This window comes from Halichoerus grypus, chromosome 10 (genome assembly GCF_964656455.1).
Source record: "Halichoerus grypus chromosome 10, mHalGry1.hap1.1, whole genome shotgun sequence".
Lineage (NCBI taxonomy): Eukaryota > Metazoa > Chordata > Mammalia > Carnivora > Phocidae > Halichoerus > Halichoerus grypus.
The window spans coordinates 71,455,560-71,469,111 of NC_135721.1; the positions used below are offsets into that span (position 1 = coordinate 71,455,560).

A 13,552-nucleotide genomic window follows, 5' to 3' on the forward strand; every position below is an offset into this window, starting at 1 on the left:
TTTCTTTTGGATGCTTCCTCGTGCTAATAAAAAATAATGAAGACCATTGGATGCTTGGAATTATGTTGCCTTTACGTTCTAAGGCACCTCTCAAGTAAATAATTTTGTTCATATCAAAATTCCCTCGTGGTGGCCACTGTAATTCTAAATTATCCTTGGTGAAATGATGCTATTTGGAAACATAAGTGCACAAATTTGGCTATAGCATAAATACATGTAAGAAGCAAAAGTCTGGCCCGAGGAAGGCATGGACTGAGGTTAATACTGAGACAGAGCCATGAGAGCCTGGAAATGGTCAGTCAAGAGTCATTTGTGCATCCTGTGGCTCAGAGCTCCCAATGTCACAGCTAGACCTTCTCCATCTGCAACTCCGATGAATTTATACTTCCCAGGAGATAGGATATGTGGAGAGATCTTTGTTGAACCTCAAAACAAGTCTGAGGAAAGTTCTCATAAGTGGCCCAAGAAAAAATTTGTCCCTGGACCAGGTTAGGGACATACTTACTGGGACCCATATCTGTCCTTGCCACTGTCAACTTGGCTCTTACAGATGCACAACCAAAAATGAGCAGGATGGAAATAGACAAGGAGTAGTGTCATTCGTAATAAGGCAGATATCGACCGAGGAGAAAAGATTTTCCAATATGGTCAGATAATCAAAGGATTCCTAAAAGGGGTTCCTTATTCCTGGAGACAAATAGACCCTGTATTTGGGGAGCTCAGGCCCAAGGCAAGATTTACATCTCTCACTGCCGTGGTCTAAAAGACTCCTGAGGGGCTCGAGGGCCTCAGAGGAGCATCCTTTCTGAGTCAGGGTCTTGACCACAGTGGCGAGGAGGTCTTGGCAGGCCTCATAATCGAATGCTGCTTCCCAAAAACAGTGTCAAAACAACTTTGTGAGAGTGCAAAGCTGAGTTTGTTCTGATCGCAGGAAAGGAAAACACAGCTCTGCCTAGTCATAGTAACGTCTGTATTGGGGGGCCACATCAGGATATTTATGAAGGGTTGGGTCTATTTTAAGGCAGCTTTTCCAGTGCTTGATTGGGACTGGGCACGAATCACGATACAATAGGTGGGTATCGGTGGACGGCACAAGGTGAGGGTTTTGAGGCAAGGGTTTCAAAGAGTCTTAGAGAATAAAAAGTGGTTAGATGCAGTCTATTGAAAAGTTGCAAAGTTCGTTGAAAAGGTTACTTCTTGGGGCACCTGGGTGGTTCCGTCTGTTGAGCGTCTGCCTTTGACTCGGCATGATCCCAGGATCCTCCTGCTTAGCATGGAGCCTGCTTCTCCCTCTCCCTCCGCTCCTCCCCCCCCTCCTGCTCTCTCTCTCTCAAATAAATATATAAAATCTTGAAAAGGTTACTTCTTGAGGGGCACCTGACTGGTTCAGTTGGTAAAACATGCAACTCTTGATCTTAGGGTCATGTGGGTTCAAGCCCCACATTGGGTGTAGAGATTACTAAGAAAAAAGAAAAAAGGTTACTTCTTGAAATTTCTGCAAAAAACAATAGTTGTTTACAACTTTTCTCATCCCAGGCAAGAGTTTCCTAACCCTCGAAAACTCATGTCAATGTCAACAGTAAGCTGAGTGCAGGTGGTTTTGATTCTTCCTGTGTACTGATACAAAGAAGTATTATGTTTGTTTATTACCACATCCCCTTACCCCATCAAATCACTCTGGTTTATACTCATTGTGACAGTGCTGGGAGTAATTAGACCCTCCAGAGGTGGAGACATCCCCTCCCCACCTCTACTCACCTCTTCTCTCATACTCTTGTATTTGCCATTCGGGGCCCCCCAGAGCCTTGTGTTCTCAACAGGAACCCTGAAAACCCTAAATTTCTTCAAGCTAACAGTCCTTTCATGCACTCAGATCATCAGTGTGTGTGATACAGAGCCTGCCCTGTCTTCTGTAGTCACGTGGCCCACAGTCCTTACATTTGGACATAAGCTTTCACTTATGACGGTGGTTGTTGGTTCATAGCATTTCTGGCCCATGCTGTCTCATGTCTTAACGATTAGTACTGTAGACTGGCCAGCCGAACCAGCCCTCCTAGAATGTTGCCATGAAAACTCTGCTGGCTGTATGGTCGGTCTTTCCCTTTGACAACTGCCAGAAAAACTGCAGGTAATCATTAGGTGAGGGATAAGGCCCTTACAAAGGCGAGCTTCAAAACCATGACTCCTTTATGCTTTTGCACTCAGTAATTATTTATCATGTTCATTTTAGAATCCTAGAATATTAAAAAGTTTTCTCAGGCCTGGGAGATGAGAGCTCCAGGATGTCTTCTAGCCCCACTCCTCCTCCATTTCATGATTGAGATACTAGCACCTTCTCCATGCACTCACTTCCCTCCCATCACCTGGGTCCCTTCTGTTCCCTGGGGTCCCAGAGGACTCCTGCTTCTCCTCGGTGCCTTCTGTGCCATCTTGCAGGACTGCCACAATGGGGACCCACTCCATTGGGCCCACACTTTCTCCTAGCCTTTGCCAGTGCTGGTTCTCTGCCCAGATTCTGCTATCCTGGAGGTGAGAAGTCAGCCCAACCCAGGAGCGCTCAGAGCCTTTCAGCTCATGTTAGCTGGTCTGATTTTAAGCTCCACCACTCCTAAGGCCAACCTGAGTGTCTGCCCTTCAATGATTATTAGCAGTTTTAGGCCTTAAAATGTAGCTTTGCTCTATCTGCTTTTCAAATCCTTCTTTTCTTTTTCAGATTTTTTTTTTTTTTTTTTTAAAGTAATCTCTCTGCCAACCTGGGGCTCAAACTCACAACCCTGAGATCAGGAGTCACATGCTCCACCGACTGAGCCAGCCAGGTGCCCCCTTTCTTTCTTTTCTACCTTTATAAAAACATTTTTGTTGTGAAAAATAACACAATTAAAGGAAAGTGCATAAAACATAATTATTATGAAGCGCTTTCATTAACTACCACCTAGAAAAAAGTAGGGTTTTACCAGCATCCCAGAAGCCCCCAGTATATCCCTTCCCAAATACAACCCTGTTCTTTCTAAATGTAACTACTGGCTTTTTATGGTAATTACTTCAGTGCTTTTTTTGGTAATTACTTTTGTTCTTTTATAGTTAATTACTTTTCATTGCTTACTCCCAGCTTCCCTCTTCCCTTTGTCTCTTTCTTTCTGTCTTTCTTTCTTTCTTTCTCTCTTTCTTTCTTTCTTTCTTATTGAAGTATAATGACATACAATGTTATACAAGTTTTGGGGTACAACGTGTTGATTTTTCTCCAACGTCTGATAAAGGATATCCGATTTAGAAAAATCCTTTTAATCATAGTTTGCTAAAAGTTTGTTTTTCTTTTAATGATGATTGGAATTGAATTTTATGAAATTTTTTCTATTTATTGAGCAATCGTATTATTTTCCTCCTTCAAATTTACTTATATGGTGAACTATTTTGATTTTCCAGTGTTGAAGCATCCTTGTATTTCTAGAATAAGATGAACTTAGTTGTATCTGTTTCCTGTTGCTTCTGTAACAAATTCCCAAATACACAGTGTCTTAAAATACCACACCTTTATTATCTTACAATTTTTTGAGGTCAGAAATCCAAAGTGGGTCTTGTGGGCTAAATCAAGGTGTTGGCAGAGCTGCAGTTCTTCTGGAGGCTCTAGGGGAGAATACGTTTCCTTGCCTTTTCCTGTTTCTAGAGGCCAGCTGCATTCCTTGGCTGGTGGTCCCTTCTTCCATCTTCAAAGCCCATCACTCCAATCTCTGCTTCCATGGGTACATCTCTCTGACTCTGACCCTCCTGTTTCCCTCTTAAGAGGACTCTTGTGATTACATTGGGCTTTGCAAAGTCCCTTTTGACATGTAAGATGACATTGTCACAGGGTTTTGAGGATTAGGAAATAAACATCTTTAGGAGCTATTACACTATCTACCACATTGGTTATAATGTATTTTCCTTTTTATATGTTTCTTGATACAGTATTTTATTTAGAACTTTTGTATCTATGTTCATGAGTGAGATTTGGCTAAATTTTCTCTTCTGAAACTATCCTCATTGGCTTTTGGTATCATAGTTAAGCTAGCCGTATAAATGAATTGGAGTGTATACCATTTTTTTTCTATTCTCCAAAGCGTTTGTATACAGTAAGCATTATTTTTCCCTTAGCTATTCAAAGTTTTTAAACTTTGATTCAATTTATTTAAAACTTATAGGACTTAAAATTTCTATTTCTTCCTAGATCAATTTTCAATAAGTTGTATTTTTCTAGGACTATATTCATTTCATCTAACTTCTCGCATTTTCAACATAGATTATTCATAACATTCTCTTAGTATCTTTTTAGTGTTTATAGAATGTATAGTGATACCTGCTTTTTTCATTGCTGGCATTGGTTATTTGTGCATTCTCTCTCTTTTAAATTTTTTTCTCTCTTTTTCATTGTCTTGATAATTTCTAAGGATTTATCAGTTTTATTGGTCTTTTCAAAGACCCAGCTTTTGGTTTTGGTGATCTTCTCTATATCACATTCTTTTCCGTTTCTTTAAGGCTGTTATCCTTATTATTTCATTTATTTTACCGTATTTGGGTTTCCTTTGTACTTCTTTTTTTGTTAAGATTTATTTATTAGAGAGAGTGCATGTAGCAGGGGAGGGGCAGAGGGAGAGGGGAAAGAGAGAATGCTAAGCAGACTCCATGCAGAGTGCAGAGCCCGATGGAGGGCTTGATCTCATGACCCTGAGATCACGACCTGAGCCAAAACCAAGAGTCAGATGCTTAACCGATTGCGCCACGCAGTTGCCTCTTCTTTTGGACTTCTATAAGGGTTAGGATAGGTTAGGTTAAGTTGAGACAACAAAGGATCCTGAAAAAAACATCTCAAGGATTTCTACAACATAGTTTATTTCTCAGTCATTCTACCTGTTCCGTCCAGGTTGGCTGGCTTCTTCTCCACATTGTCTTTACCCTGGGGCTTGAGCAGCAGAACAGCTGCTGTCTAGAACACTGACAGTCATCATAGCTGAGGGAAACTGAGACAGTATGGTGAACTCGATGTTGAATCTTAAACCTTTTGTCTAGATGTGACACATCACACTCCTGTATGCATTCCATTGACTAGAGCAAGAAATAGGGCTAAGCCTGATGTTGATGCCCAGAGTTGGGTTAGTGAATCTTTGTGAATAATAATATAGTATCCCATGTCTTCTTTTTCTAACTTTTTGAGAATGAATCTTAGCTCATGAATTTTCCATCTTTCTTACTTTGTAATATATATGCATTTAAGGCTATATACTTCCCTTTGTCACCTATATCCCGTGGGAATTGATACATTAAAAACTTTGTTAACATTCGGTTCAAAATATTTTCTAACTTCCTATGGGATACTTTATTCGACTTATGTGTTATTTAGAAGTGTTTCTTGGGTGCCTGGGTGGCTCAGTCGTTAAGTGTCTGCCTTCTGCTCAGGTCATGATCCCAGGGTCCTGGGATGGAGCCTCCCATCGGGCTCCCTGCTCTGCGGGAAGCCTGCTTCTCCCTCTCCCACTCCCCCTGCTTGTGTTCCCTCTCTCGCTGTGTCTCTCTCTGTCAAATAAATAAATAAAATCTTTTAAAAAAAATCTTAAAAAAAAAAGAAGTGTTTCTTATTTTCCAAATAAATGTGGAGTTTTCTAAGTTGTTTTTTTCTCATTGTAATTTCATTGTATCAGAGAATATATTTTATATAATTTTAAGTCTTAGACTTCTTTTAGACCTCACTTTCAACCACATGATCTTGGGAAGAAGACCTCAAGCCTCATATGAGACCCCACCCCTATCCAAAACCTTGATTTCAGCTTTGTGAGTCTCTGAGCTGTGAGCCTAATTGGTCCTTACCTGGACTTCACATCTACACAACTGTGAGAAAATAAATGGGTATTGTTTTAAGCTCCTGAGTTTGTAGTAATTTATTACATAGGAATAGAAAACTAATACAGTGTTTCTTGCTAGTGAATAAATCACTCTTTTTTTTTTTGTCCAAAGGTGTCTTCTCATGTTGACACGTGAAGGAGATTTTTAGCTGGATGTAGAATTTTAGACTAGCAGTTTACTTTTAGCCTTTCAAGATACTACACTGTTTTCTGGTTTCCACTGTTGCTGTTGAGAAGTCAGTTGTCTGTCTAACTGTTGCTCCTTTGAAAACAATCTTTTTCCCCCTCTGCCTGTCTTCAATTTTTTTCTTTTTTTTTTTGTTTTCTGCAGATTTATTTTAATGTGTCAAGAATAGATTTCTTATAATTAGTTTTGCTTGGGATTTGTTGTTCTTTGTGATTCTGAACTTAAAGTCTTTCATCAGTTGTGGAAAATTATTTTATGTCTTCAAATATTTTCTCAGCTCGTTCTCTTCTCCTGGGACTCCAACTAAATAAAAGTAAGATTCTCTCACTGTATTCTCTGTATCTCTTACCCTTGCTTTTGGATTTTCTATGTTGTCTCTCTTTATTTTAGATCATTTCCTCTGCCCTATTATCTTTTCTCTTTCTTTCTTTTCTTTTCTTTTTAAGAGTTATGTATTTATTTTAGAGAGAGAGCATGCAAGCAGGGGGAGTGACAGAAGGAGAGGAAGAGATTCCTCAAGCAGACTCCCCACTGAACACGGAGCCCAATGCTGGCTCTATCCCAGGACCCTGAGGTCATGACCTGAGCCGAAATCAAGAGTCGGACGCTCAACCGACTGAGCCACCCAGGCGCCCCATCCTCTGCCATATTTTCTAATTCATTGACTCTCTCTTCTCATGCATCTAAATTGTTGAACCCATCTCTGGAGTTTTTAACATCTCTTACTGTATTTCTGCATTCTCAAATTCTTTGATTCTTTAAATAATCTGCCATTTTATCACAGAGAGAAATCTTCCTTGACTTCCCACATCCTCACCACAGGCCTGTTCGCATGCCCCCACCACATGTGCTCCCATGGCAACCTGGGCTCTAACAGGCACTTACTATATTCTCTTACATTCTCTCCCCAACTAGACTGTAAGTATCTTGAGAATGATGGGTCTCCAGCATTTAACACTGTACCGGAATAATAGCAGTCACTCAGTGTGGTGAACTTTAACTGCAACGACCTCCCTGACCACCTAACACTGCCCCACTCTAAGAAGACGGAAAACCTTCAGGAAAGTCTCCACAACTCATAACTATTTGTGTGAGGAGATTCTTCTAAAGAGGGAATGCTAAGAGATGCTCATTTCTGCATCCAGGCTGATGAGGGGGAAAAGCGGAAAGCAAAACAGACTCAGAAATAAGAGGCTGGGGAGACCTCAGGTGAGTAAGTCTCTGAGAATGAGCACAAGTTACTGGGCAAACTCAACTTTTCCAGGCTGTGGAATTGGCTGGGTCTAATCCCATTATACCCAGACCTCCGAGGACTGAGGGGCTCCTAGCCAACATCTGGGTGGCACTGCTATAGTGTAGCTAGAAACTCAAGGCAGAGTGGCTTTTAAAAAAGGAATGTTGTACAACCAGTATGCTGAATATGCAGGATTAATGGGTTATGTCCACCAAAGCCACTTTATTTTTGTCTTCCACTGCTTTTAATCCCTTCCAATGGGGGTTAGGTTGGTCTTTTCCAAGACTGTATATAAAAATCCTACCAAGCCCATAAATTTTTCTTGGCACCCTTAGGTAAATGTCCAGGGGTCACTTTAAGTCATAAATGCAGGCTTAATTAAGTAATTAAAAGGGTCCAGCCCAGTATACTAATCAATATATAAATCTTCACTCAAAGATAAGATTTCTCTCCTACTCCCCCAAAGCTAGGGCCTGTGGCAGGTGGGCTGTGGGCAGCCTGGGAGGGAGTGTGTTTAGCTCCTTCTCTTTCTTATTCACTTCTTCCTCCTCTTGCTGCTGTTTCTGGCCTTTTTTTTTTTTAATTTTTTTTATTGTTATGTTAATCCCCATACATTACATCATTAGTTTTAGATATAGTGTTCCATGATTCATTGTTTGTGCATAACACCCAGTGCTCCATGCAGAACGTGCCCTCCTCAATACCCATCACCAGGCTAACCCATCCTCCCACCCCCCTCCCCTCTAGAACCCTCAGTTTGTTTTTCAGAGTCCATCGTCTCTCATGGTTCTTCTGGCCTTTTTTTTTTAAGATTTCATTTATTTGAGATAGAGTGAGCGAGCAAGAGAGAGAGGACCAGCAGAGGCAGAGGCAGGGGGAGAGGGAGAAGCAGGCTCCCCCCGGAGCAGGGAGCCTGATGTGGTGAGATGCAATGCGGGGCTCCATCCCAGGACCCTGGGATCATGACCTGAGCCAAAGGCAGATGCTTAACCAACTGAGCCACCCAGGCACCCCTGTTTCTGGCCTTTAAGGTTGAAGTGGGGAGTGGTGGAGAGGGAAGGGGGCTAGTCCTGGTAAAATGGCTTTGTGGGCCCTATACCTGGGGACCCATAGGCCATAGGTCCCCTGGCAGATATTTAAAGCTGATCTTGGGGGGTTTCCCTGAGGTCCTGGGAGACTCCCCTGCTGGGTTTCTCTGACTCAATTCCTTCTCCTTCAGCAGGGCCCCCTGCCCCCTGCTTCCTACAGCCTCAGCTCTAGCACTTGTCACCCAGCCTTTCACTGCTGGGACCCCCTTGTCCTCACTGGCCACTCTTGGTTGGGCTCAACCCAGGGAGACTTACCTCTGCCTCCTCCTCACCTGGTCCCCTGGACTTCTGTCTCATTTGAACTGCACCCAGAGGGTTGAGCAGTTTTCACCCAGGCCCTTTTCTCTCAGCCAAGGCTACTTAGTCTTCCAGAACCAGCCCACACTGGGCCATTGTCTATGCCCTGCGGCAGTGACGGCAGTGACCACACCTCAAGCTGCCTGAGTGGTCTGTCCCCTTGAAGCCTCTCACTAGACTGGAGGGGAGGGAGCAGGTGACCCTGCATATTCCCCAGGGAAGTCCTCCTCACAGAATCCTCCCGGAATCTCCCCTCTTCTGACTCTCTTATTCCCTTTCTCTGGGGGAGGGATTCCCTGGGTGGAGGACCAAGACACAGCTAACCGGATTTTGAAGATTGCCTTTGAAATCTTTGTGGTCTGCTCACACCTTGCTTTGATGCTCAATAACTATCATATCTTGGCATTTCAATCAAAACCCCACTTAACATCCTGTTGGACTGGTTTTTTATCAGAATGAAACATCATTATTGTTTTTTTCTGAATATGAAATTAAGGCATGCTTCTTACAAAATTAAACCAAAACATAAATGTAAAAGACAGTTGTAGCCCAGTGCAATTTTACCTCCCAGAGATAACTCAAAGACTTTGCTTTATATCTTTCCAGACCTTTTTTCTTTGACACACTTTGACACACTTGCACTTTTATTTATTTTTTAAAAAAGATTTTATTTATTTATTTGAGCAAGAGAGCACAAGTGGGGAGAGGGGGCAGAGAGAAGCAGACTCCCCACTGGGCAGGGAGCCCGATGCAGGGCTTGATCCCAGGACCCTGGGATCATGACCTGAGCTGAAGGCAGATGCTTAACTGACTGAGCCACCCACGTGCCCCTTGCACTTTTATTGTAATAGTGGAAATGGGATTGTACCATATATAAATTCCAGAGAGCCTTTTCCCTACTGCCATAGGATATGTAAGCCCTCCCATCCCCTATGTACCTAAACCTATGGTAAAGTGGAAGAATTGATGAGAGCCTGGGCAGTTACCTTGACAGACTGAGTATCTAAATGGTCAGTTTATATACTGAATTAAACTGGGTTTTAGTCGTGTGGACTAAATTTAGTTTCCTCTCACTTCCTATCAAGATGGGTGCTTTGGAGGAAGTAAGATGAATCATAGAAAATTAAAGGGCTATATTTATTTCACATGAGGAGTACATATTCAATTCCACATTACAAATGAAATTGATAGGTTAGAGGGTGTAGCCCTTTTCAAGGCTTTTGATCTGCGTTTCCACGGTGCATCAGAGGACATTTTTCCCTATATGTACTTTCATAACACTGGATATTTACATTTTTCCAAGTCTCATAGGCCAGATATAATAATTAAACCTTTCCTTGTTTTTTAATAAGGTTGAGCAGATTCTGCATTAGGATAGGACACTTACTTATTGCCAGGGCTCCCTTTGCCCGAGTGTCCATTTTGGTATCCCAATAAAATCTTAGTAAGTTTTCCCCAGGCTCAGGTTTTAAAGAATCCAGGCTAAAACAAATGGGCTCCAGAGTGGACTGAAAGAGGCCTATCCCTAGATGGCCGTAGGGGAGTAAAGGCGGAAGGAGATACTTCCCAAGGGACTCCTGGAGGCCACCATCTGTGCTGCTTTAGGCCTGATCTGTCACCTTCCCCATGTTCACAGAATCTAGATCACTCCCTCATACCCCCAAAGCCTCATTGCATGCCCTGTCCCTGTAGACACTAGTGACCACAGACCAAAGCTCTTGCCCCAAGGGAGGCCGGGCTACCCATGGACCAATTAATTAGCTGTTACAGATGGCTTGGCACTAAAAGATGGGCTCAACTAGAGCCTTCTTTCTGGGGATTTCAACTAAGAAACCTGGAAAGAATGTGCTTGTAAGCAGTGGGAATAAAGTTGTAAAGATAACAAGATAATGAGTTGAGCCCTGGGCAATCCCAAGCCAGGCTGAGTCAGCAGGGAGAGAAAGATGTGCAGAGTCAAGGAGCTGTTCCCCTGGACGCAGGGACCTCTCCCTGGCTGGCGGCGCTGCTGGCCTCCTGCAGCTAGGGATGCAGCCCCCATGCCTGGCTCTGAGAGCCTCGGCCCTCCAGCCCTCTGCTGCCTGCCCCCTGGGAGCCTGCAGCACCTTCAGCTCTGCCCCACACCCCCATTTACCTTGTACACGGCACCAGCAATCACACAGATGTTGTGTATGCCCACCACAGTTTGTAGCTGCAGATAGAAGATGTTCCTGATAGACTCTGGGTTGGGCTTTTCAAGCCACTCAACATTAGGGGAAACGTTTTGATTATAAAGGATAAAGGCTATGTGAGCTTTTTCAGAAACGTTTTGAGCAGATATGGAGCAAATTTATACGGACCTTGTGAGAAAAAGAAGACAAAGTGTTTTACACTAAATTCTCTCGTTGAACTTGGATGCAAGAGGGTTGTTTGCTTTAGGTCTGATCTTGGCAATCCTGGTAATATATTATTATTAATAATATTATTATATATAATGATATATCTAAAATGACCCACTTTATCCTCCATTTCCTCTGTTCTACCTCCATACAGTAGAGGATGAGCCATCAATCAGTACGGAGAGGCTCATTTAAATACTCTGGAAGGTTCTGGGAATATATGGCAGTTACTAAAATAAAATATTCTTCCAGAATATCCGTTTCTATCATTAAAATTTTACCCTTTTTTGAAAAAGAATGCTCTACCAAAAGAAGTCCCTTATTTTAATTTTCTCCATGTCAGGCGTGGTCCTTGAGTGTACCACGGACCCTGAGAACCCTTCTCCTAGTCACTTACAAAGAATAATGAACCACTTGATGACTAAACAAAGGATTTGAGCTAATTCTTGGAGTAAACACTGGCTGGAAAAACTCCAGAAAGATTAACTACCTCAGATCGTACAGTGACTATGAATCTGAAAAGTAAAATGCCAATTAAAGTTTTATAAATTAAATCTTATTAGGTGGGCAGAAATGATCACCATAGAAAATGTCCTCTATGTGAAGAGATTTTTATAATGTGAGTAGCCAGACTTCAGTCTATAGTTTATTGCATGTGTTTAGCTAATGGCCTGTATGGATCCCAGTTTCATGAGTCAACACCAGTGGCTCAGCCCAGCTCCCACCTACGCTGTGGAGCCTTCCCCTACCAGTCGGGTTCATGCTCATTCGTCTATGAACTCAGTTTTAACTTCGTCTGTGTCTTACAGTTCTGCCCTTTTCAGTTTCAATATTCAATTTCTGCAAGGCTTTTTTTTTTTTTTCTTAAAGAGATACAGTACTCAATACATTTTAAAATGTCTCTCATGCCTCTTCCCTTCTTTTCTGTTTGTTATTGTAATCTTCAGTATATTTGTAATAATCAGAATTCAAGATAAAGACACAGTAGGTGTCACTGATGGGTAAGTGAATGAATTGTTTAACTGATTCATTCACTCATCCATCCCTTCATTTATTATTAAAACTGAGGTTAGATGTTGGGTAGAGAAGGGAAAACAACTATTAATGTTGCTTAGAGAAGAGCAAAACATAATGGTGGGGGCTTGGGGGGAAGATGGGAGAGAAGTCAGGAATAGGTTTGTGAATTGCCTTTTCCTGCCGTTCATACTACATTTATATATGAATATATACCATACATGGTCTCTTTCTTTGAAAACATCTTGGAATCATGGTAAAATAAGCTTTTTTTTTTTTTAAATTAAGCTTTCAGTTGATGAGAGAGCTAAGCTCACAGAAGGTAGGGAACATTCTCAGTGGTCAAAAATTAAGAGGGAGCTCAGTTGAGGGGAGGGGCAGAGGGAATGTTGGATGAGCTGATGTGGAGCCCACCCAACCCCAGGAGTTTACTGGTCTCAAGAACCAAGGCATTTTTGAATGGACCTGTAGCAACAAAAGAAGAGACCTTGATTAACAAAAGTAAAGAGATAGACTTGATACTTCCACATAAAACTAGGACTCTCAAAGGGCTATACCTTTGGTGAAAGTATGAACCAAAAATGAAATGTGCAGAGACACACAGAGAAACTATGAAGCTGTATCTCTTAGCCTCGCCTCTTGATTGGGGAAAAAATGTTCCCCTGAGAAGTTATAATATCAGTCTGCTCTTATTCAGGTTTAGAGTTCAGTCTTACACTTCCTATAGAAACTAGGGGCCCGCGGGTTGAAAAATTAACTTTAAAAATGGATACCAAACAGACAGAAGCAAACATAAAATCTCTCTGAAGAAACACACCCTCCATCCTGGCCACACAGGATTCCCATACACAAAGCCCCACTAAAGATGAGCTCATCATCTAAAATTACAAAATGCAGGAGGATATAATCACCATGAGTGAGAGCTAAGAAATTCTCAGGAGGGAAATGGTATAGACCTGATCTTACATAGCATCAGCCTGGCATGAATATTCCACAATTAAAATCTCCAACTCATCAGAAGAATCTGTCAGTAGCTAAAACTGTTTCTTTTGTTTTCACCAGACAGCTTGTTTAAGAGCACACATCACAGACTAGACTCTGCCAGATATTAGCTGAGCCATTAGCCTCTCCCCAACCCTAAGAGCAAACCAAAAAATCTAAACACTTACTGTTCCTTGAGTGTCTAGTTTTTTTTCCTCTCTCTCTCTTTTAAATCCCTTCTTGTTAACAGTCTAACAGAGTCTAGAGTCTAAGAGTCTAACTTCTCTTTAAAATAAGTGAGTATGCCATTTGCATGCAGGTACCTAAAGGTCTCTGAGTTATACTTTGACAGAGTCAAATGAATAGATATAGCAGCAGGACTGGACCACAATAACTTCAGATAATAAAATTCCAAGACTATAAAAAAAGAGTATACTCAAAATAATGAAAGACTTATCCCTAAGTATTTTATATTTTGGGATGCTGTTGTAATGATATTTTTA

At 41.8% G+C, this 13,552-nt stretch overlaps 1 protein-coding gene across 2 annotated transcripts in view; it reads left to right on the forward strand.

Annotated features, from left to right (window-relative positions):
- The window catches only part of MCFD2 (multiple coagulation factor deficiency 2, ER cargo receptor complex subunit), a 38,361-nt gene that overhangs the window by 5,170 nt on the left and 19,639 nt on the right, over nucleotides 1-13,552 (forward strand). The window contains exon 4 of one of the 2 annotated variants that reach the window (XM_078056609.1): nucleotides 6,976-7,269. The exons of the other annotated variant lie outside the window; for it this stretch is intronic. The gene's annotated coding sequence lies outside the window, so the exon portion shown is untranslated. The remainder of the gene's footprint in view (nucleotides 1-6,975; nucleotides 7,270-13,552) is intronic. 2 annotated transcript variants of the gene reach the window in all.